Source organism: Lissotriton vulgaris, chromosome 1_1 (genome assembly GCF_964263255.1).
Source record: "Lissotriton vulgaris chromosome 1_1, aLisVul1.2, whole genome shotgun sequence".
NCBI classification, from domain to species: domain Eukaryota; kingdom Metazoa; phylum Chordata; class Amphibia; order Caudata; family Salamandridae; genus Lissotriton; species Lissotriton vulgaris.
Genome location: NC_141685.1, coordinates 2,141,605,190 through 2,141,630,849, shown reverse-complemented (window position 1 = coordinate 2,141,630,849; position 25,660 = coordinate 2,141,605,190). Strand labels below are relative to the sequence as shown.

Below are 25,660 nucleotides of genomic sequence, written 5' to 3'. Positions count from 1 at the left end.
ACCAGCCCAAATTCGCAAGTGAAATTATGCACAAATTATCGGCACCAGCCTTAATGCTACTCAATTTTAAGACCAGTCCTTACTGTAACTTTGTCATGTGAAACAGGCACCACTCATAATACAATAGTAGAAAACAAAGAGGCAAGGCAAAAATAGTGTTCTGTGCAATATACTGCTGGGCCTGGCTTGGCTGTGCCTGGGCTGGGACGAGGCTGTGCCTGGCGTAGCTGGTGCTGAGGCTGGGCCTGCCTGAGGCTGGGGGCTGGGGCTACGCTCAGGACTGAGGCTGGGTGCTGGGCCTGACTGGGGCTGTTCGTGGCATGGCTGGTCCTGGGCTGAGGCTGGTGCTGGGCCTTGAGGCTGGGTGCTGGGCCTGCCTGGGGCTGGGCCTGGCGTGGCTGGTCCTGGGCTGAGGCTGGTGCTGGGCCTTGAGGCTGAGTGCTGGGCCTGCCTGGGGCTGGGCCTGGCGTGGCTGGTCCTGGACTGAGGCTGGTGCTGGGCCTGCCTGAGGCTGGGGGCTGGGCCTGGGTGCTGAGCCTGCAGCGATGTTATCCACCCTCCGCTGGCTTCCAATTGAGGCTAGAGCTATCTACAAGACTGCCGGTATCACCCACAAAGCCTTGCACTCCTCCTCTCCACGCTACCTGGCGAATAAACTGAAACTCTCTGGAGGCTCTAGACCATCACGTAATGTGGAAAATCTACTGCTTGAACCCCCCCCACTTTCAAGAAGGAAAGATTGTTGGCCCAATCCTTTTCAGGCAATGCGGTGAGAATCTGGAACTCCCTTCTGCCTCAGCTCCGGACCACCACCTCCTCCCAGGCCTTCAAAACGGACCTCAAAGTTCTCCTCCTCCAAAGACACCTCCAAAAGTAATTTACGCCCTCTCTATTATCTGAAGGAAGACCTCCCATTACTGAAAATTCTATTCTCCATGACTATGGAAGTGCCTTCCCAGTGTGTTCTTGTGGTTGGAGTGTTTGCCATTTATTGCAGTATTCTCCTTATACCTGTGTTTGGTACTCGTTTGTAACATACACACGCCACTTTTCTTTTATAACACACTGTTTGCTACCTCTTGCATTTTGTTTGCTTTCGATATTTGCACAAGTGCCACCATTGCCTACGTAACGTTAGTTCTTGTGCCTAAGTGTCTAGCATATATTGCAGTATTATACCTCTAATTGTGTTTTCTCTTGTAACCTGAAAACTTATCACTTTTTCCTCCTGTAATGCACCGTTTGCTACCTCTTGTATTTTGTTTGCTCACAATTGTCACTTTTACCTCATGTAACTTAGCGTTTGCTTTTGTAATTTTTATTGTTTCAGAAAATTGGCAGAGGCCAGTGCAGTGGTAGTGAGAACTCTTAGAACCATAATATACTTGCAACTTCATTCAAATTACGCACTAGACAAGAAAGAGAGCAATATGCTGCTAAATAAAAAGTACCAACATCCTGGAAAAAGCAAAGTAAAGCATGTGAAATATAAGCAGGAAGAATTCCAATCCACCCATCAATCAGTCATTGCAGTACCACAGGATTGGTGCACTTTCCCACCTCGGAAAACAATGTGTTCAAGAAAACAAAAGTACTGCTTCACTCTGCAAAGCAGCGCTAATATGTTTGGGTGTGAATAATATAAATCTAGCCACTTTCTGAACACTCTGACTTGCTTTATTTCGTTTTTTTATTTATTTTTCATAGTTTAAACCTTTTATTCCCAAATATGATAACTTTTCTTCAGAATTAAAGTGTATTTAATTAACATGTGGAAATGTTCCACCCGGTACAATAAATTATATCACTGCATTTGGGAGTCATTCATTATATTTGCATCTAAGGTAAGGATATTCTTTTCGTACAAACACTCATTGACCAAGCCTTAAGCAGATACCAGGCGTCATTTTTGCAAAAATACTTATTTTACACTGCGGAAGGACGACTATTCAATTTGAAATTTTTGCCCACTCTTAATAATAAGAGTCCGTCGTTTCTCAGATGGCCTGAAAGAGGCCTACCCCAGCTCACATAACGTACAGATTGCCACATGTGGTCGCCGGCCTGGGCTCTCAGGTTTCATTTCTTTTACAGTAAACGCCTGGGCACTGGCTTTTTCCAGTCAATAGCTCTTCACTAACCATGAAGCCATTAACAGTTTCTGCAATAACCCAGCTTGATTATCTGTGCGTGAAACCAGGATGCAGAGTGAGAGCCGGGGATAGACCTGCGCACGATGGACATGACCTGCATGCTTTACTAAATATTGACTAATTTACATTCGACTGACTCAATACTGACCTTGTTGTTCAAAACTGCAGAGCAAAAAGCTCAACGTCACAGCTTGCTCCTAATAAAGCAGCCTTTTGCACACAGGACAGAATGGTGACATAACGTTTCTCCTTCCAAAATAGATGGAATTTGACACTCACGCCATGTCTGCAATTTCGTGTATTTGTACAGTAGTTGTATTCCACCAAAATGAACATTTAACCAAATGCGACGAGGGAGACTGATCCGAAACAAAAGAGATACACGCAAGATGCACTCTGCACGGCCGAAGCCCTGAGCATCCAAACAATATCCTAATAGCTCCTTTAATTTCCCGACACCCAGACTACTCCGCACTTCTCACCTGACCTAGCACCTCCCTGTTCCTCAAGTGCCTAGAACTGGTCCCTGATCTACAACTCTTCCAGCAACATTCCTCACATAATGATGCTTTATGCAATCATTCTCTAGTTTTTCAATCTGCGGCAACTGTCTGGTGGCAAACTACTCACAATTAGTCGTGGACGGTTCTAATAGGGACCTATAATGGTCGGAGCACAGACGTCGGCATTGCACCACAACAGCAAAGCAATTCTATTATCTTAGTCTCGGCTGCTCTGCAAATAAGTTTGCAGTGAAATACACAACTAATACAGTATTCGGAATTAATGCATAACTATATTCTATTCGCCGTGGAAAAGACGGAGGCGCTTTATGATTGGCGAAGGGTGTTGTTGGTACGCGCATTGGCTGAAGGTTTCGGCTGTTGGCCTCCGAGCATGTATAGAGGTTTAGGATTGGATACGAGGCACCCACCCACGCTTACGTAGTTGTGCGAACAGGGGATACAGTCCCTGATGGGTGGGGTAGTGAAACGTCATGAAAACGTCATAAAAATTAATATGCGCATGCGCACCATTAGTGCGCATGCGCACAACGACGTACACGAGGTACACTGCTCGATAGGGTACCACGGTTGATAGTACACCGGCGCTCGCTCTGGAACTCTCGCAGTGGTGACATTCTAAGTGATGTCACCACGGAGTGTTCCAACTCGTACAGTGGGACAGGAGGGTGGTGGGGAATCATGTACGATGAAGGTGGGCGATACCACAGCTTGTTGTGCTGAGGAGCTCAGTAGTTCCTCTTGGGCACTTAGGGAAGCTGTACACGTCCTGGCACGAGCATGGGGTAGTCATTAATGACTGTGCAAATGGCACATTCATTGGACATGTGGGGGGTCGGGGAGATTTGTTGCAAAATCGTTCTGTTGGTTATGGACATGTGCAGTGGGTATTTGCAGGAAGTGGTGGTCAGTTGTATGAGCACTGTTTAAGTTATACTCTAGATGGTTCTTGCTTATAATTAAGGGTCCGACAGACTGGTCCAGCTACGCTGAGATATGGCTGGCCCTAGCGGCAGGAGTGGCTAAGAGGAATATTGCTCGCCTATGGGGGGTGCCGGAGCCTCCACAATGGGACCAGTGGCAGTGAGACCTGGACTGGTGTCAGAGGGCGGAGGAGACTGTTTACAAGGCAAGGGGTTGTGTAAAGAAATGGAGGAAGGTCTGGGGTCCCTGGCGCAAATACAGACCTCAGAGAGGGAGGGCGGGACAGGACTGATAAGCACTGATAAGCACTGTTTTCCCATGACACTGTATTGTTTTCTTTCATGGGCGGACTGGACTGTGTTGTTATCCCTGCACATGCCATGTATACATTGTTGTGAATTTGCTGAGTCACTGAGCAAAGTTAATCAAAAGATTTACAACAACAAACAAAAAAACAGAAATTCTAAGATTTTTTTTATTTTATATTTTTTTAAACATTTATATTATTGTCTTCATAGTTTTGTGGTTTTTTAAAATCTTTTGGGGGGAGTCGCGCACCCAAAGCATACCTTTCTCGAACACAGCGTGGACCTAGCCGCATTTTAGGAATGTTGTGTAGGGTGTGCGATGGGTGCGTATTTTCCTTTGCGATTGCTATGCGACCGGTACGCGACTTCTGGCACATACGCGACACATATGTATTACGTTACGCGACCCTCGCAAACTTCGGCGTGACGTCATATACGTTTTGGACCCAGTGGGTGCACGACTCCCGCAAAAAAATTTTATGTCTAAAAACATATATATGTATTTAATATAAATATTAAGGCAAGACCTTTTCTGAGTTGATCATAAAAATAATATTCTTTTAGTTTAATTCGCAAAGTCGCGCTGGATGCCAGCTGCATTTGCGCACTGTGCGGGTCCCATGTGACCAGAAAAAAAAGAGATTTTATTGGTTCATCACACTTCCCATTCTAACTATTAAAGAACCTCACCCATTTCAATCATTCCTCTTAGACCTTCTTTGGAGCAACAACTCTAGTAGGACGAACCTTATTTTTTGCTGTTTGGAGACTTGATTTTCAAGAACAATGGCTACTGGACAAAAAGAATCATCTGATTCTGAACAATCCAACAATGAAGAACTTCTACCGGAGCCTGCACGTCCTGAGAGATGCAGTTCCATCGTATGGAATTTTTTTACATTTCCTGCAGAACAAAAAAAAGTGAACGCTACCAAGGTCTCTTGTATAATATGCAAACTCGTACTCTCACGTGGAGATCCGAATAAAAAGTATTCTTGCGGAACCGCAAGAATGCTTAAACATTTAAAAAGTTTACATCCCGTCAATCTAGCATGCAAGGAGTGCAGAAGACTCAGAGAAAATCCTCCACCAGCACCAGCAGTAGCAAGTTCTTCGGGGACGTCTCCATCAAGTCAACATCTGGAGATACGTCCACAATTGGCCAAATCAAAAATACACAGCATTAAGTGTAATAGGCTGCTGTACTATGGAGAGCAGTCTGTGGACTTGGTTTGCCGAGCTTTAGAAAATCATCGGTGCTAGATTTCTTTTTTGTTTTACCCCCAGAAGTTCATTGTTTTATTGCTCCAGTTCTCTTTTTTTCTTTAAAATAAATACAAAAAAATCAAAAAATCATTCAGAAAAACACAAAAAAATAATCAAAAAAAGTTATTTTCAGGACTAACTTCTCTGGTTAAAAAAGAGCTATATTTGTATGATAGTGTGTGAAAGTTTGGTTGAATGTATGCGTACTGGATAATTGACTGAAAGAATGCATTTGTGGTGTATGGTGAATGTATGAGTGCAGAACTATAAGGAAGTGCTGCAGCATGACACTGAAAGCTCTTTAGCTGCAGCATGCTGTGGTACTTCCGAAGAACAGGCATGCAACATATGTACATAAATATGTTGCAAGTCTGTGCTTCCCTCTGCACTGCTGCTTAAACTGCAGCCATGTGATGACACAGGCACCCTTGCACCATGGTGCAAGGATATCTGTGTCGTGTGGAGTTTGTTTTTGTGCAAAAAGACACACCTTCTGAACAAAAACAATCAGTGAAAGCATTTTCTCCTTCAATGTATGCTGTGCATTTTAGCATACATTCCAAAAGAAAAATTTAGGAGAAATGAAACTAATTCTCCTTGTTGTGCCTTGCTACACCAATTGGTGGATGCTGCAGCATTCACACACATGTCCAGATTTATAATTTCTGATAAATCTGGAGATGTGTCTTGTTCTATGAGCATTTTGTGCAAACACGCACAGCAACACCTATAGAAAGCCTTTTCAACGCAAAGTGGTATGAATGATGACGTCGTATTTACATGGAGAAGAAAAGATACACATACTGCCTTTTCCTCTCTTTGTAAATATGAAAGAGTGTATTGCGCTATAACTATGTTACAAAAAGTGACCCAATGCTTCTAAATTTTCCCCATAAGTGCTTAGATATTGGCAGACTGTTACAATAACAACATATTGCTAGTTAATTGTTTGAAAAATTGCATGAGAGTGATCGGAGGTAAGCACAGAGTTATGTCTGCAAAGATGCTCAAAGAAGAATGATTGAAATGATTGCGGTTCTTCAATAGGTACAATAGGAAATATTATGAACCAATCAAATCTTTTTTTTCAGGTCACACAATATCCTATGACAGTGAGATTCCAAAACTTTATTGGTATAAACTGGGTGTTTTTCAAGACTGTATTAATACTTTGTAGCTTCTTGCAGATCTGTTTGTATAGTATATAAAGAAATTAATTTGTACTATGATTAATAGTTAGGCCAATCCTTAACTATACGAGTAATAAGTACAGTAATTTCAGTACTGCAAACAGAAAACAAGATAAATTTATAAGTACTTACGTTTTGGCAAACTGATAGGATACATTTATAGATTAGTGAAGGGAAGGGATGGGGCCTGATGTGACATGTGCAAACACACTCTGTGACATGTTTTAAGTTAAGGAGTTTTAACTCTTTTAATCCTGAAAGTACCTTGGCCCTACTAGCCCACCATGTCTCTCTATTAAATACCATATAGGTGCATTGCAGAGAGGTGCTCTGAAGACGTGTCCTATTTTATACCTCTCTGCAATGCAACTCTGGCACTTTCTGCACATATCTGCTGGGTTATTTGGCCCCCAGTTACACTCAGTATTCATGTTAACTTTATCCTGTAACTTGAAACGCCCACAGAGCATCTTTCCACACATATCTACTCCGTCCATCTCCCCTTTCTTCACCTGTGTGCAAACACAGGCCATTGTGCATTTTAATACTTAGTTAAACTTACCTTCACAGTAATAGAAATAAAAAAAGCCTACACATTTTTTTCAGTTGTTTTTTATAATTGAAATTTCAGAAAATGTCATATTCTAGAATTAGGATCTGTGAAAGAGAAGAAAAAATTAAGTTATAATTTATATATATAAAAATCAAAGTATGTCTTTTTGTCCTTTATGAATTACTGCACCATTTCTCCGATCGCCATGAAACTTTGGGAAGTTGTTGAGTGTACTCCCGCGAAGGTTTCTGGCCCAAAAAAATAAAAAATGGTTAGAAGTTGTTGAGTACATTCTCGCGAAGGTTTCTGGCAAAAAAAATAAAAATGTGTTAAATATCGGCCCTCAGGGCCCTCATAATCTTTCCAATACTGAATGTTTACAGTTTACGGTGCAACTCACTTTTGCAATGACCATCAACAAAGGACAAGGACAATCGCTGCAAGTGTGTGGACTACATTTGGAGAAACCGTGCTTCTTACATGGATTTATTCGTGTACGCACCAGACGGAAAAACAAAACATACTGTGTATCTACAAGCACTAGAATAAATAAACAGAATTAAAATAACACTTTAAAATGTTTTCCATATTAAAATAAATAAGTTTCAATAAAAATGACACAATGTAAATTGAATGTTATCATAACAAGTTTCCTTAAATTTCCTTTCTTCTGAGATCGCAGCAACGCGCGACGGGTAAGCTAGTATATAATATATTTTTTACAACACAATAGTGTTAATAGGAAAAATAGTGCTCTTTTTCTATATTTCTTCATATCTTTGAGCAAATTATGTACTACTCTATTATAAAAAAAGTTTGCGTATTTCTTTATACTGATTTTGTCTCCTTTTACCATGCGTTGTATCTTTTGACTGTCAATTTGCTTTTTTTCCATTCCTCTTTTTTTGATTATTTTTTCTGCTTGCAGCATTGTCAGTAGTTTCAACATTCTGTACATTGTTTCTGGGCCTAGAAAGTTTTTTAATGAATTCCTTGGTTGTCTCACCCAAAGACTTCTTCTTTTTAGCCACATGTTGTTGGTCATCCAATCCGTGTTTTTGAGTTTTCTTCAAGTAACTGTCCTTTAACTCTCTTTTTCTCTTTCTTGATTTTTCAGGCACAATAACTTTATTTTAATGATGATAAACATTATCTGTAAAAAATAAACATAAATAAATATTGTATTGTATTGTATTAGAAACTTATATAGCGCAAAACTGCCACCCTACGGGTATCCTGGCGCTTGGATCAGAGAGAAGCCCGGAAAAGGAAAATCAGAATCAGCTATTTAAAAGATATACTTAAAACCCATTACTTGGGAAGAGCCAAGTTTTTAGGCTCTTCCTAAAGCCAATCAACGAGCTAGCCTGTCTAAGCATTAGGGGCAGTTCATTCCAGAAACGGGAGGCCATCACTATAAAGGCTCTACCACCTTTCCGAGACCTCTCAAATCTGGTGGTAGTTATCAGTCTGGAGTTTGAAGAACAGAGCTGCCTGCTTGGATTGTACCAGGTGAATGTTTCTTGTAGGGGAACTGGGCCCTGACCATGCACTGCCTTATATACAATGCAGAGGGATTTAAAGCGGATTCTCTCCCTGATGGGCAGCCAATGAAGGTCTCTTAGGGCCAGCGTCGTAGAGGATCTGCGTTGTCTATTTAGGGCCAGTTTTGCTGCCATCGATTGAACTCTCAGCAACCCCTGCACAATATATTGTGGTGCTCCCAAGTACAGGGAGTTGCAGTAGTCCAATCTACTCAATATTATGCTCCTCACTACAAGAGGACGTGTGTCCTCGGGGAGTAAGGGAAGGATTTTCCGTAAAGTTCGCAGCAAGGAAAGGCAGGTACTGGCAGTTTCGTTGGCCTATGCATCCATTTGGAGGTTTTCGTCTACGATGACTCCCAAATTGCGCACCACTTTAGCCGAGGCCAAAGCTTCACCCTCAGGAGTGAGCTTGAACTCTATCATTAAGTGTCGGGACATTCTCGTGGCGGGACAGTATATTACCTCAGTTTTTCCCTCATTAAATTGTAGGGCATTTCTCTTAAGCCAACCTGCAGTTTGACACCTGCACTCCTGGAGGGTGTCAATAGATACCGCTCTTTTCCCTTCCAGTGAGAACACCAGTTGAGTGTCATCTGTATAGTTGATGAGATCTACCCCAAAAGATTAAATAATGGTAAATAGAGACGTAGATAAATGTTAAAAAGGATCAGGCTTATTGCCGAACCCTGTGGTACCCCATGGAGTACTGGGGACATGTCAGAGGTAAATGGCGATAAGGATACCGCCTGTTGTCTTCCTGACAGGTATGATCGTAACCATTTTCAAGCCTGTCCTTTTACTCCTATGTCTTCCAGTCTCTCAACCAACACTGCACGGTTAACAGTATCAAATGCTGCTGACATATCCAATAGTACCAGGACAGATGAAACCCCATTGTCAGCAGGCATTCGCAGGTTATCCATTACAGTTACCAGTGCGGTCTCAGTTCCATGTCCTGGGCGGAAGCCAAACTGATCCCTATCCAGCAGTAAGTTATCCTCTAGATAGGAAGATAGACTTTTACTAACTACCTTTTCAAGGATTTTGACTGGGTAGGGCAGTAAGGAGATTGGTCTGAAACTCGCTGGGTCGGAATGGTCCAGGGATGATTTTTTAAGTAGTGGAGTTCAAATAGCTTGCTTCCAAGCCTCTGGTTCCACACCTTCCTCCAATGACTGGCAGCAGATCTTCCATAGCCATGGTAAAGTTTCTTCCCCCAGGCTTTTCCAGATTTTATGAGGGAATGGATCTAGCGGGGAGCCTGAGGCCACACTTTGAGCCAGCTGGTTAAAAGAGTCCTCTGTAGGAGAGTGGAAGATATCCAATATGGTAGTTATTTGGGGTTCAGAGGCAGGTTTCTCAGCTAAACCAGCCGCACCGTCAGATTGCAAATTCCCGACAATTTTAGTTACTTTGTCTTAAAAAAAGTCCGCGATATAATCACATAGTTTCTGTGAAGCTATTACCTTATTACTAGCACATGCTGGACTAGATAGGTTCCTAACAATATCAAAAAGTGCTTTAGTACTGTTAGGGGCTTGCAGGATAGAGTTGGCATAAAAATCAGCCTTGGCAATAGATTCCTTATAATGGGTCTGTGCCAGTTTCAAAGCTTTCCTATCCAAATCCAGATATGCCCTCCTCCATTTCCTCTCTGCCTTTTTACATGTTACCCGTATCTGTTTTAATGTGTTGTTGAACCAAGGGGCAGAAATTTTGCTCTTGTTTTTTAGGCGCTTTATTGGCACCACTGTATCTAGGGAGTCGCCATAATCTTGCAGTAGGTCTGATAATGTTTACCTACAGAAGAGGAAGGGGTAAAGGACATCCGGCCCTGAAGAGGCAATAGGGTCTTATTTTTTATCAGCTTGGCCCATTCTCTTACCTTTCGGAAGCTCAATGGAGGATTGCTAGTGCCCTCTAAGCTAGGTAGCGTGGTAACAAAGTGGATTAGCGAGTGGTCTGTCCAATTTTGGGGCAAAACATCCACTACCTCTGTCTTAGCTTGCTTTGCAAACAAGAGGTCTAGAGTATGGCCTCCTAGGTGTGTTGATTGAGTTACCATTTGACAAAGGCCAAGGCCAAGTTTCTCACAAGTTTATCTTAGGTCCCTCAAGTAATTATCCAAACTGCCGTTGTCCCAAAGATTAAAGTCTCCCAGTACCAGCACCCGCATTTCCTGCTCTACATAGGAAGAGGAGTGTCCAACCACTAGAGCGCAGCCCCGGAAGTGCGGCTGAACCCCTGTCCCTACACCCAAAATGGCGTTAGAAGGAACTGCTTCTTAGCTGTTCTCACTAAGCAGCGAGAAGTTTGAATTCAGTATTTTTTATGGTGCAGGTAAGAGACTATGCTAGTAATCAGCAAGAGCAATTTTAAAGTTACACTTGACAATTTTACGACGAAGGCTTTTTTTAAAAATGCAAACAAAGTGAAGATTTTAAAACTAACAGCAAATAATTGCCAGCATGAAGCGCAAATAATTTCCAGCTTTTCCAGTGGCAAAACTCGGATAATATATATTAATAACTTTATAAATGATACTTTTCTATTACTATACAAACACATTCTATATAAAAATCATGTAACTAGTTTCTTTTCCTATCACTGATTGAAATTTTAATCCAAGGTGTATACATCACTGTATAGAAATACAAGGAGAGTAACAGTGTTTCCTGCAGTGTATAGAGACTGACTGAGGAATTGTAGACCAGAAATACAAGTGTGAAGGTGGTTAAAGCACTACATGTATAGTTCATAGGAGTTTGAAGCAGTCCATGCCCTAAAACCTGGCTCGCTGCTTGAGTACATGCATACTGACTGAAGGAATACAGTACTAAAAGGAAAGACACTGGGTAAATTTATAATTGGTTGAATTTTACTTTAGTGAATGTATTAGTACATGTAGCTGAAAGGGTCACTATGGGATTGCAAGAGCAGTGACCGGGTGTTTGCTGGACTGTATGGATACCGACTGGGGAATTGTAGGCCTGAAACACAAGTGAAAAGGTGTTTAGACCTCTAAATACCTAGTGCATAGGAGTTTAAAGCAGTCCATGTCCTAAGGCCTGGCTCGCTGCATGAGTACATAGATACTGACTGAATGATTAGAGTACTACAAGGAGATACACTGGATGAATTTATAATTGGTTGAGTTTTACTTTAGTGAATGGATTAGTACATGGTACTGAAAGAGTCACTATGGGATTGGAAGAGCAGTCATGTGGTGTTTACTGGAGTGTATGGACACTGACTGGGGAATTGTAGGCCTGAAACACAAGTGAAAAGGTGGTTAGACCACTACATGCATAGTACATGGGAGTTTAAAGCAGTCCATATCCAAAGTTCTGACTCACTGCATGAGTACATGCATACTGACTGAATGATTCGAGTACTACAAAGACACAAGTTACCAAATGATTCTCTCACAATGGTTCCCAATTGCACACACACTCACAGTGTGATTCTAGACAACCAACACTATTCACTAGTGTGTAAAATGTTAAGTTCACTGCAGACATTCCACACATTTCATTACTGCACTTTAGAGTAGAAACCTGACACATTTTCAAATACATAAGCAATGACTGCTTTCAAATTCCACCAAAACTTCTCAGCAGGATACATTTTTAACCAGTTATGTATCTGCAAACACATGAAGGACCCAAATGCTTTTCTGAAAACGGTTCCCAAATGTACACATTTACTGATCTAGAAAAGGTAAGGTGACTGTACACATTCCACATATTTCAGGACTGCATTTTAGTGTTAAAGCCTAACTCGTTTTGCAAATACATAAGCAATGACTACTTTCTAATTCTATCAAAACTTGACAACAAGAAAGGTTTTTAAGCACGTATGTGTCTGCAAACACATGAAGCACCCACATGCTTCTCTCACAATTTCCCCAAATGCACACTGATTCACAGAGTGATTCTAGAAAAATAACAGTATCCCTTGCACTTTACCAACAAACATTTACTAGTCTGGAACAGGTCAGATGACTACACACATTCCACTTATTTTAGAACTGCACTTTACTGAGGAAGCCTTACTCAAACAATGACTGTCTTCTTATGCTATTAAAACTTTACATCATTACAAGTTTTAAAGCCGTTGGCTGTCAACAAACACATTAAGTTACCAAATGCTTCCCTCACAATGGTTCCCAAATGAACACAGTCTCACACTGTGATTCTAGACAAGCAAGACTATTCCCTGGACTTTACCAGGAGAAACACATTAATCTTATTAAAAACAAATACACCACATACAACCCCTCACAAATTAATAACTCACCATTCAAATTGATTTGTAGCTTAAGAGGTATGTCAGTCACACACCAGATTTTCTTATACAGGATCTCTGTACTGTACTGCTCTTAGGAAAACCCAAAAAATTGCAAACTTTCCCTCTCATTCTGCACACATATACATGTAAATATCAAATCACATTGCTTCCCACATTAATTCAAAAGATAACAGACATTTCTATTGGTTACACATTTCAACACTTTCCAATTGACATAAGTTTGAACCCTACCCCCAATCTGCTTACTGCCTATTACCATGGTAACAGTTCATGGAACACTGAACTGAGCGCACAGTTCACAAGTTCAGCACACAATGTTGCTAATCCAAACAGCAAGTGTGCTTGACTTTTCAAAATATCACCTTATCCTATGTAATGTTCCTTTCAAACAGTTTTTCTTAACCAATAAGAAACATGCTTTTAAAAAACAGAAACATGAAGCCTACTTTTCAGACTAGAATGTTGTCAAACAGCCAATCATTTCTTTTCTTTTTTCAAAACTGCATCTTATCCACCATTTTAGAAAAATCTCACTTCTCAAACTGCCATTTCACATACAGACACCTTCTGAGTGCATCCAGACCTCCCTTCAAGATGCTTAGAGTGTGGATTGTGGGACACAGCTATATTTTCTGGAGCCAAAAGTATGCAGAAAACAAAGGCATTGACAAAGACCTAGCTTTACCAAATGTTGACATTAAATGGATTGGACAGAGATGGTTAAAGTGGCATCAATTGATGCCATTGTTTTAATCCTATTTGCATCTCCAACACTCTGACCTCATAATTGTGCACTATGGTGGCAATGACCTATGCACTTAGACTGGGGTAGGGCTGGAAATGCTTATAAAGGACACCTTTAGAGATTTGATGCGATGGGATGCCTGGCTTTCACCTTGGGGATGCCCAGTAGGGGTTATCTCGCAGGGAAAAGCCTGGACGGGTTCCCAAAGCAAGCGCCTTGAGACCTTACGGTGAAAGGCGCTATATAAGAACGTATGATTTACGATTTATGATTTACTTTTCCCCAAAACTGCCTTTGTTTATTCTAACATATGCCAAAGGCAAAAATAGAACTGGTCCAATCAATTTTGTTCACAGATTGAGAAAGCTATGAAACATGTCTATAAATCTGTTTCTGCTTTTCTCCGATATTATAGGATGGGGTCCATTTACCACAACAATCTGCGTTTCAATATGGATGGCATCTATAGGAGAGATGGTGTAAATTTTACAGATGAGGGTAACAGAGTCGTCCTCATCAACTTTAGACTCTGCATAGGTACTTACTTGCAGGTACCAACATCTCTCAATAAACACAAGAGCTATTTTTAGAGCCACCCAAGATCTAAACACATAAGCTTGATATTTATCTTTAAAATATTACACTTTTTTGCTTGGAGTCGCGCACCCAACGCAGCAGAATCGTGCACCCAACCCGTAGAAATTATGCACCAAACGCGTTGGAGTCACGCACCCTACACGTTAAGAGTTGTGCATCTAACGCGTGCACATCAGGGGGCCATGCTGAGCGCCGCGCTGTGTGCACGGCTCCTAATTTTACCGTAAAATAAAATAGCACCTATCACTAATTTTTATTATCCCCGGGGAACCCATCCCCCAGGGTCTATATGGAATGTTAGGGTCCATGGGGGAGCCCTAATGCCCCCACAGTCCCAGTCGGCTCCCCGCGTCCTTTGGGAGCTGGCATTGCTTTTCCACACGGGGAGCTGCAAACATGCAGCTCCCCGTGTGGAAAAGCAATATGGTTTGGATTTTGAAAGAGAGAACAGGTTTCCCTGCTCTCGCATTCAAAATCCAAACCAAATTTGCTGTGACAGGGCGGGAGCATCAGCTCCCACCCTGCCATAACAAACAGCAGTGTCCCGGGGCTGGGCACCCCGGGACACTGCAGGAACTGGCTCTGGGAAGTGGCAGTACCCAGGGCCCACAACGGCTCCAGGATGGGGGCCACGCGACCCCGTCCCACAATACTACAAAGCCCCAGAGGGTGGTGGTCTCCGGGGCTGGGGGGGCGTTGAGCTCCTCCCACCCATGTATTTTGCTATGGGGGGTCTTTGAGCCCCCCTACCATTTATTTTGTAGCCCGGGGATGGCGCTCTGGGCCCACCATAAATTTTATATTTTCCCCACAGGATTTGGCCGCCCGGGGGCTAATTACTACGCCCTGGCTTCATTTTATTTTGCCGTTTAAAAAAAATTATAATAATTGGGGGGGGCCTAGGGGTCCTTGTGGGACCCCCTAAGCAGGTCTAGAGTGTGCAAAACATATAAAGGGGTCAGGGTAGAAATACCCTGACCCCTTTATACGTTTTGCACACTTGTTCCACTGACTTCTGCAGCCTCGCTTCTACCGAGGAACAAAATGGCTGCCAACTCTTCCTGGTTTCGAATGTTGAACACCACTTGACAGCCAATTATCATTCAGCGCGAGATCTGCATGGTGCGGCCAAGTGATTTTACTTTTGATTTTCTCAGCAACTACTGAACAGATTTACACCATTTAAGCAAAAAGCACGAGTCTGAACCAACGGCTACCTCTTTGCCAAGTTTAGTGTAATTCGGTTCAGCAGTTCGGGCTGTAGCAGCGATGAACGTTTCCTATGGAAAATTGCATGGGGAAGACATGTTTTTGGGACCCCCTTTTTTCTCGGCCCCCGCTTAATGAATCACCCCGAGACTTTCAGGATAGGAGCGGACCGGAGTGCTCCACCAGTTTTGAAAATTTCGCGAAGATTTGTCAACCAGCGCCAAAGTTATTCCAAACAGAATGTTTCGGATTTCCAATAGATAATGGTTCCTAACAATAACTACAACTATCTACTGGTGACCGCCAGTAGGTAAAATATATATATATATATATCAATAATTCACAGTGACTATAGTGGGGCTCACATGCCCGCAGGGGCTAAGGGTCTTAGTATTACTAAATGATTACCATAGATTCGGAAAGGTGGGCTGGTGTTCGCAGAAAAGAGAATAGTGTACCATAGGATAATGCGACATACAAGTGAGATGTGGGATTTGTTTTGGTGGGTGTTGGGGAGGTTTAAAGGGATATATGTGTAGCGGGTTTGCCCACTGTAGGAAAGTAGGATCTATTTTCAACCCCTCTTTTTTCTGGCTAGCCTGACTGAGATCCTGCTAATCAAGACCCCTGTCACTGTGCTCTCCCCCTAAATTGGACTATGGTAAGTACTGTGGTACCTTCATAATTGGCAACTGGTGTACCCTCTTATGTCCCTAGCATATGGTACTAAGATACCCAGGTTCTAGGTACACTAGGGGTATTCCATGGGCATCAGCATGTATTATGCCACCCATGAGGGACCACTCAAACTGTGGCTACAGGCCTGCCATTGCAGCCTGTGTGAGCTGGTGCTAGCAGCACTCACATCAGATATAGGTTTCCTTATATCTGATGTCCCTGCACTTAAAACCTCTAAGGTAGGCCTTTCAATCCTGAAGGCAGGTGCTTGGTTCAAATTGTGAGGGTGAACTGCCTGAGCAGGACACCCCCTACAAACCCAGGAGTCGATTCTCCCAGCTTTTGTAGGTGCTGTCAGCCATTTTATACATATAGTGGACATCAAGTCAAATGCGATCTGTCTATCTACATATTGGCTGCACCATTTGGTATAAAACATGTTGGAATCCTACCCAAACACCGATTCCAGTGTTGGTTGTAGGAACCCATGTACTGGAGGTCCCTCCAAGAGAGCCACCCTGAGTTCCTGGCACAAGTCTTTCAGGGTCTAACAGCAAGCTTGTGCTGCTGCCGGCCACAGACACGATTCTGCCCTACTGCTGCTGAACCAGGCTCGAGCAGGGAAAGGCAGAACAATAGTTTTCCTGTCCTAGGGAGGTGTAACCACCTCCCAGACAGGACGTAATGTATTTGGCTGCGGTGGTGGCGCTTGCCACCCCCACCAGACTGCTTTGAAGGGCACATTTTGTGCCCTCTTTGCATACTTCAGTTATAACCAGTTCAGGTAGCTATTGGCTCCCACTCTGGCATGACACTGAACAAAGGACATGGAAGTAGCCTCCCCTCTGTCTAGCCCCTGAATCATCCCAACCTTTCCTTAGGGTACTTAAGGGCCTACCTGTGGGTGGGTCTTCAGATTTGTCGTAGGACAAGATTCAGATCCGAAACCACTTCATCTTCAACCGTCAGAGCACTTTGGACTTCGTTGAACTTTGCTTTGGGAACCAAGACTGCAGCTGAAAGACTCTTGCTGCTCCTGGTCTCATCGCCCTGCCAGTCTTCTGCACCTCTGCTCCATACAGATTCCTCACCAGGCCTGTGAGCATCCAAGACACCAGAAGGAATCTCCCTTGGAGTGAAGGAGTCACTCCCCTGCATCTGCAGGCACAGCAATAAAGCTCACAGGTCTCCTGCTCCTCACATTTCATTGACTCCTAAAGGCTCCGCAATACAGGTCATGGTTCTGCAACTTCCTTGAGGCCTGCCCTGTCTGCACAGCTAGGTTGAAGTCCGTATCCCTCATCGGAGCTGCTGGAGCAGTACCCCTGTATACTGTGTCGACTTGCCGTTGCCAAGGCTTGTTGAATCTCTTGATGAATCTCTTCTCCAGAGTTCTTCGGGCTCCAAGAAGCTCCAGCCTCCAGCATCTCCTGCTACCAAGATATTTGTCATCACTGCATCCTCTGCACCGTGGACCTGCATTCTTGGTGAGCTGCTCGAGGTCCTCTTGCGACTCCAGTGCCTTCCGCCTGCGGGTCCTCTAGAGGATCTTGGCTCCAGTGGACTCCACTACTTGCTTGGGGCCTGTACTGACTCTCCTGCATTTGATGAGTCACTTGCACCTTTTTCGCTTTCTTCTTATGTTGATTCTGCCAAGGCTTGTTAGTGCTCTAGCCAGACACTGACCCCCTGGCTCTCGACTTGCAACGTGGGACAGCTCATGAACAGCTGCTAGTCTTCCAAAGTGTCGCCTGGTCCTCACAGCTGCAGCAACAAGATCACTGTCAACTCTTCTACATCTTCGTTCATTGATGGCCATTTGTCTTCCGTGCCTCCTGGTCACTCCAGAGTGGCATAGACCCTGTTCCTTCTGCTTGCAGGTACACCTCTTCAAGAATCCACCCTTGGATTCCTCTTTCACCTTCTTCGCCAGTGGCATCTTACTGAAGTCCTCCATTGTGGTCTTCCTCGGTTTCCAATGTCACTTCACACCTATGCAGCTGCCTTCCCTGGTGTAGGTATCCTGGTTACTGGGGTATCCATGGGTGGACTGACTCTCCAATATTCCTTCTTCCATGGGGTTTCTTCAGGGTCCTCTGGGAAGGGTCCTTCTTCTTAAAAACTGCATCGGCTACTTCCCCATTAACTTGTATTGAGCACATGGATGCTTTCCCACTCTTCACACGGCCTCCGTGGGGATCCTGGGTTCCCAGGGACCTTGGATGGTTCCTTGGGTCCCTGGCTCTTCCCAGTTTTCTGGGTCCAGTTCCTCTTCAGTCGTGGTTCATTTTCCACTTTATTAGTATATGGTTATGTCTCCCTCTGAAGACCACTATGTATTTGTGCTACTTACCTGTACTATTTTTGAAGTAGTGTGATTATATCTCTGGGTTGGAGACGTCCCATTGTGTTAGTGAGTGTTTATAACTAATGCATATTTCTATAACTACACTGTGTGTTTTTTTCTCACTTAACCTACAATATATGATTAGTACTAGTAAAACAAGTGCTTTACACTCCTTCTGGACTAAGCCTGAAGGCTGCTCTCCACAGCTACCACTTAGAGAGCTGTCAATGGTTGTCTAAAGACCACTAAAATCACCATACGGGTTGCCTGTTTAGTGCAGGGTGCTTCACTTAAATAAGTGTGCACCATATACTGAGCCAGCCTCCTACACCCACTGACGTATGAACTGAAAACTAATCTTTAATAAAAATTGCTTGAAACCTAGAAAAATCTGTGCTGAAATGAAACATGTAGATTTAAGAAAGTTCTTTGTCTTTAAACGCACTTTTGAAATTTTTGCCCGTTCACTACTTGCCTACCTGTTTTCTTGCTACTAGACTTCTCTGTACCCCTGGACTGCTGTGGGGACCATCGACCGTCTCAAGTCTGCTGCTCCGAAACGCAGCATCTTTCCAGCCCGCGGATCGCGCGCTGCCCTGGACTCCAACTCCCAGAGGGCAGCGCGGTCTCGCGAGAGGCGTGCAGCAGCTCTCCCGCCCCTGGGGCTTCAAAATTGTGTGTGTGCTCCCGCGGCGCGAGACGCGCCCGGGCCAAGGGCGGGCCCGTCTTTGGCAGTCTGTGCCCGTATGAGGCCGGGCTGGGCATACTCCCTTGGTTTTGTGTTTGAATATAAGTACCAATACTAATTGTTATTCGCAAAACGTGTATTGTCAAAATAATTACTATTTTGACTTGGAAAGTGGTCAGGTAGACGGTCACCAATTTGGGAAAAAGAAAACCGCCCAGGGGTAACAAGCTAATTGCTGATTCTCAGCAAACTTTATTGAACTATCTTACTGGGGCGGTGGGAGTGTTAGATAAACAGATTTTATCAGTTGAAGAGTCAATTGAAGGGACCTCTTCCAGGTTAAGCCTGGACTCAGTTCAACAAGATGAAATCGTTCAACAGGATTCAGGGAAGTCAGTTGAAAATCCATCCAACGGTTGTATCCAACCGAGTCCTGACGAGATTCTATCTATCGGCAGTGACTCCCCAACGCAATCTCCCCCAAAAATGTCCAAGAACCCTTGCCCCAATGTTGTACAATATACTTCCAAAGACACAGTTCAAGCTATTATCCATTTATCCCCCAACGCGAAAAAATTGGTGAAATGTACCCCACATGGGAAAAACGGGCAGGGCTGAATAAAGGCCAACCTAACCGAAAGGCTGAAGCAAACAGTAACCTCATAATGCAATCCGATATTAAGAATCTGGCATCTCTAGTAGAAAGACTAGATCTTTATTTGAGGGTCAGGTTGGATCAGTTATCATCCAGACTGACCCTCATTAAGGATCTTATTACCAGCAAGCACAGTCAAGTGGTAGTGGCTACCCAAAGCTCGAATAGTTGTGATATTGCCAGCACAAATATTAACACCCCTACTGGGAAATCAAAATTTCCACCAACCAGGGCTACTGTAAATCGGGTGGCGCAGCAGGTTGTAAGTGGAAATCCCCTGAGCAATAATAGACCCGTAGCAAATAACGGCAAATGGGTACAGCATTCATCTACCACACTAGCCATTGAGTGTGAAGCTATACATCAGGTACAATCTACTCTTCCTTACCAAACGCAATCAACAAGTCCATTCAAAGCCTCTTTCTTTTGGGGATCTCCTTGCTTCAGATATTCATCTCGATCTTCCCCCGGAAGCTACCCCTTATATTATTGTGTTGGGTAATGTCCCAAAAAAGAAGGCCGCTGAGGAGGAATCATGGTCATCTCTTAAAAATAAATCATTACATTGGTTAGGCAGTAGGGTAGGTTTGAATAGACAGTTATTCTACGAGATCAAGATGGTCAGAAGAGTACAGTGGGTAGGACCCTGTGAAAAAATGCTAACAGGCGACTGCATAGTCATGACATTTGGCTCACCGTTGCTAGTTAATGAAATCTTAAGGAAAGGTGCAAATCATACTGTAGATGGTGTTGGGATTAACATTTTACCGTTACGTTTTTTTTTACCCTCCTAGAAGAAACCATTATAGCATCCCTATCAGGAGAAACCCATTCCTTCACCAGACTCAAATGCAGTCTGTTCCTATCTACAACAGATGTAATGTTCTTTCAGGCTTGGAAGACAACGATTGACTGAAAGTTGTGGACATATTAATATCGGGTTCACAGCCTGTTTTTCCTAATCCGGCCCCCTTTCAAGCCAAAACGCAAATGTTATGTAACTGCCCTAATACTTTTTCAATAATTAACCCCCAACTCTAAAGCCGCAATCTTTAGTATCAACTATAGTACCTGATGACGTGGGGTCTTATCCGTATGCTGTAAAGGGTGAAGTCCCGTTGATGGCCCCTACATTAAATTCAGAGACAGTTATCCATGATCTGACAGGTCAGATCAAATTAGGAGACCTAAAACTCAATATTATTTTTTGGAACATGGCAGGTCTTCATTCTAAAACGACAAATGATATCTGGCTAGAGTTGGTGGGGAAACATAACATTGTGTGCTTACAAGAAACCTGGTTAAGCAACCCAATCCATCTTGAGGGTTATAAAACGTATTTTTCAAATGCTCTGCCTTCTGCCTCGGGTAGGCCTAAGGGGGGGGACTAATAACGTATTTTTCATATGTTTTGGAACTCAAGGATATTGTCCTGCTGAGACTCGAGAGTAATTACCAGATTCTTATGCTAAGAGTAAACAAGTCATCAAATTATTTTTTGGTACATTTTTATAATAATCTTAACCAGGCTGATCTTATTCTTGTTTTAAATAATATTTTTTCTTTTTTTACAAGATTTGCGAAATAAGTACATGAACAAATCGTTCATGTTGATTTGGGGCGGAGATGTTAACTTATCATCACTTTGTAAAAACAACAATAGTAAAAACTGCGGAATTCAGGATGAGTGTGAAAATAATTTAACACATCTTTCCCACACTCATATCGGTAATCGCATGAATGAAATTTTGTTTGCCATGGAACTGAGTTTTGCTAATGAACTGGTGGTTCCTTTAGTCCCTTTTTCCCCCACATTCAACGGGAAGGGGCTCTCTAGTATAATTGATTTTATATTTGTTTCTTATAACATGGAGCCCACTATCAAGAAGTTTACAACTATTAACAATGCTATTAATGATCATTTCCCCAATAGTCTTTCAATAGTCTTATCAATTATCTTGGGGAAGCCCAATTCTATAAGTCTTTTGGAGCAAAAAACTCTGAATTTAGATGGAGTCAATGGTTTCTCTATAAAAGGGGCTAAAGCTGACCCAGTTCAAATGACAGCCAAAGTAGTTAAGCAAGCACTGCCTCTACTCGAAAAATGTCTTAACCCTGACACTTCTCACGAACAAATATTGTCCAGCTATACAAGTATCACCAGAATTGTACGTGAAAGAAAAAAAAAAGGGAACTCCACTAAAGGGTGGTTTAACAAAGAGTGCACAAAAGCTCTAGTTTAAAAATTGCACTACACATGGCCTATGTTGATTTGACCGCAGCTTTTGACTGTGTTAACCATCCCAAACTGTGGTTGATCCTCTTGGAAATGGGTGTAGATCTACTGCTGGTAAATTTTCTCTGTGAGCTCTATACGGGTGCAGCAGCAAGAGTCAGGTACGGACTGAGGGGAGAATTCACAGCGTCATTTGGGGTGGAGAAGGGGGTCAGACGAGGCTGTGTCCTGGCTCCCTTCCTATTTACTCTTTAAACCAACGGGCTAGAAGTAGCTATGCTGGAAGGAAGCCAGGACCTGCCACCATTGGTCGTTGTTCAATACCAGCACTTTTATACGCCGACGACGCTGTGATTATGGCAAGAACCCCACTGCAGCTCCAGTGTGTCCTCATGGAAACAGGCTATCGATGCCAGAAAGTTATTATTTCTCAGGGCCACTATGCACTCGTAGCATTTGCACAGAAGTTAGGGAAGAGGTCCCTGCCAGAAATGATTAAGATATACCAAGCCAAATGCACGAGCATAGCCAGTTATGGCGCTGGGGTCTGGGGCCATGCTAGGGTGGACGCCTTACAGAAGATCGAGAATAGCTTCTTGAGATATTTACTTGCAGTTCCTCAAAGCTCCTCGACATATTGCTGCCACCTAGAATTAGGGTTGGTATACATATCTGATACCATTAAAATTCAACCAATCCTTTTATTGCATCGTATCTGGACATCGGTACAGTGTGAACTGTCTCGATGCCTCATTCGCGAGTGCCTTACGCTAGAAAAGATGCATAAGATCAGTTGGCCTATTTATGTGAAAACATTTCTTGACAACTTAGGCCTAGCAAGATATTTTCACCATCCGTTAACCATTTCTGAGCTATTGAGGAAAGAATTAAAAAAGTTATGTATATCACATTTAGAGCAGTTACGACTCTCTAGCGAGATCGAAAAAAGCTCGGTGCAGCACATTCTAGTTATTCAGACCACCTTTACAGTGCAGCCGTTTTTAACTTACAATCTGAACAACCACGACAAATTCTTATTGACTCGCTTCAGGTTTAACATCTTTCATCGCCTGATAACTTTCCCACAACCGAATGACTGGTCTAAGAATCTCTCTGTGTGTCCATGTGATGACATTTCCCTACAGTCTTCGATTCATGCAGTGCTATTTCGCAGATTCTATGTAGACACAAGAAATCGATGGATAGTACCAATACTGAGAATATTGGGTCTACGTTGTTGTCACCCAGCATTTCTTGCGCTCCAATTTTTGGAAGTTGAAGCCTACGCAAAAAACAGCCTGTTTTCTGAAGTTCTGTGTTAAACATCGTTTAAATCTCAGTTAATTTCTGACCCATTGATATTTTATCTGTAGTATTTTATTTTAACCGCCCATTTGTAAATACTTGCTGAATTTGGAATGCATTGACTATATTTATTGCCTGTATTTGTTTTTATGTGTACTTTTATGATTTTCTATAAATTTTGGAAACCGAATAAAGGAATTTGAATTTGAAATACCATTAAAGACGTTGGCAATGAAAATTAGCAGACAGATTTCAGCAACCAATTTCCTCAGTTTTCTCCTACTGCTATTAATACATTTGCTACTGCTTTGAAGCATGCATCTTTTCCATTTCACCAATTATGACAAATCATAGTACATTGAAGCTATGGCTTTTCAGTTGCCTGATTCTGAGTTGAACGGAACAGTATCTGTGGTGGAATGGCACTTCTGATCACAACTGGCCCAGGATCCCTGCACCTGAATTTCCGAGGTGCGGGAACAGTAGACCAAATGTTACTGTCAAAAACTCCATTTGGTAAAATTCCTTTGAAATTGGACAGAAAGTGCAGCCTGACCTGCACCTGACCCCTTCTATGACACAGGTCAACATGAAATGCTCTACGTACCAGGCTACGGACTCTCGTCCCTCTCTACCCCCTTTCCTCCTCACCCCACCTCATTTACCATCATCTCCTTAGAGGAATTGGTAAATGGAAGTGTTAATTTTTTTTGTTCCTTGGGTATGAGTGCATTTTTGCATAAACTCATCTGGACAAAACCCTTTGATACACTGGGCCCTTTTGTAGTGAAGATGGTGATAGTGCTAACTTTGTTAGTCTGTTTTTACTCCATGTTTTCTCTGCCATTCTCTTTATCTTTAATAGTAATTGCTTAAACGTTGTTAAAGCACATGCGAAAATGCTGATATCATTATGGCAGACAACTCTGTAGACCGACCTGTTTTTTTTTTGTTAATGAGCGAAGCCATTACAATGGCCCTATGCAATGTAGGCTTTTTGTTTACAAAGATGGAGGTTCAATGTAAGCATGTTAGTATGGCTGGGATGCCCGTCACCCCCTCCCAACACAATCCCCAAGGATGTGAAGTCGGACACAGTTCTGAACTTTTGGAAGGCGGGAGGGAGTCACCCTCCTGGCCGTATTTATTAAAATATGAAACAAAATTTAAAACATTAAATAAAAGTTTCATAATCATGTACAATTTTCATTTATTACATTTCGATGAAGACCTGTTCTTTGGCTAACCTTAACAAATCTCTAATACAAAGGTTTCCTAGCCGAGTCTAACATCCTGCAAATGCATGCATTCTAAATTAAAATTGTACATTCTAGCATTAAGGGCCAACGGCAAGGTCTTAACCGGTGTCAGATCCCTACTACCAAAACTCTCGCCCCACGGTGTGAGTGGCGGCCGCGCAGAGGACTGTACCCTCCTTGCCAACTATAATTTCCCTTGTCTTGTCGGGGGCCCCCCTTTCCGCTCGACGCCATCTTAAGGTCGTCCGAGCACCCGTGTGTAGGAAGGACAGCGTGGACTCCCCCCCACCCCCACACTCTCTATCACATCCGCCGTCGCGGATATCCGGGCCCCGGGAAATTCGTAGGAGGGGCATATAGCCGCCTCCTCCCCTGGAAGGGGCCTATGGCCGTCTCCCCTTAGGCGACCCATCCTTAGTGGGTGCCGCCTCCCAGTGGGAGGGGCCAATGGCCGCCTCCCCCCGGGCGCTCCCATCCATATTGGGTGGCGCCCCCCTCTAGGGACCTTGAAATTACTGCTCACCGATCATGACCTTACCGCCACAGGCCGGATAGTTGACCGGCTATCCGCACCCCCCCCCAAACTCCTCCTAAAGGTCATGCTTCCTCAAACCCCTTAGCCATGCTATGAAGTCTCCTATGAGTAAAACATTCCCCTCCCGGGACAGGAGAACCCCATCATTCAGATGCATGTGATCACCCCGAATACACCCATGAGGAATGCTATGCAACTGCGCAGAGCGAAACAATCTACCAATTTTGTTGTTAACCTTTTTCACCGAATGTTTCAGAGCTGACACTGAAAGGCCCCCCCGCCATACCTTTCTGGGAATGATGTGGGACCAGGCAATCGTGCACCCCGGGATTCTTTTAGCCAACCAGCTAACGGCAGACAAAACTTGCTCGAGTAATACTCGTCTACCCAGTGTCACCAAGTCATTGCCCCCCAGGTGTACTATGACTACAGATGGCGGTGACCTCTGCCACCCTAAGAGAACCTCAACGAAAGATTCGAATTGGTCAATACAGAGCCCGCCCCTTCCGTGGAAGGCCACTCTGTACCCGTATTCCCCAGCTGCGCGAGTCGCGTCACCTGCTTTGAATACGTCCCCGGCCCGCCTCACGTATGAGTGGCCCACGACCCAAACCACTCTCTCCTCAGACG

The 25,660-nt window shown here is 43.4% G+C and overlaps 1 protein-coding gene across 2 annotated transcripts in view; it reads left to right on the top strand.

Moving 5' to 3' along the window:
* Positions 1-25,660, top strand: part of SCUBE1 (signal peptide, CUB domain and EGF like domain containing 1) — a 1,931,683-nt gene that overhangs the window by 339,622 nt on the left and 1,566,401 nt on the right. The gene's annotated exons all lie outside the window — the stretch shown is intronic.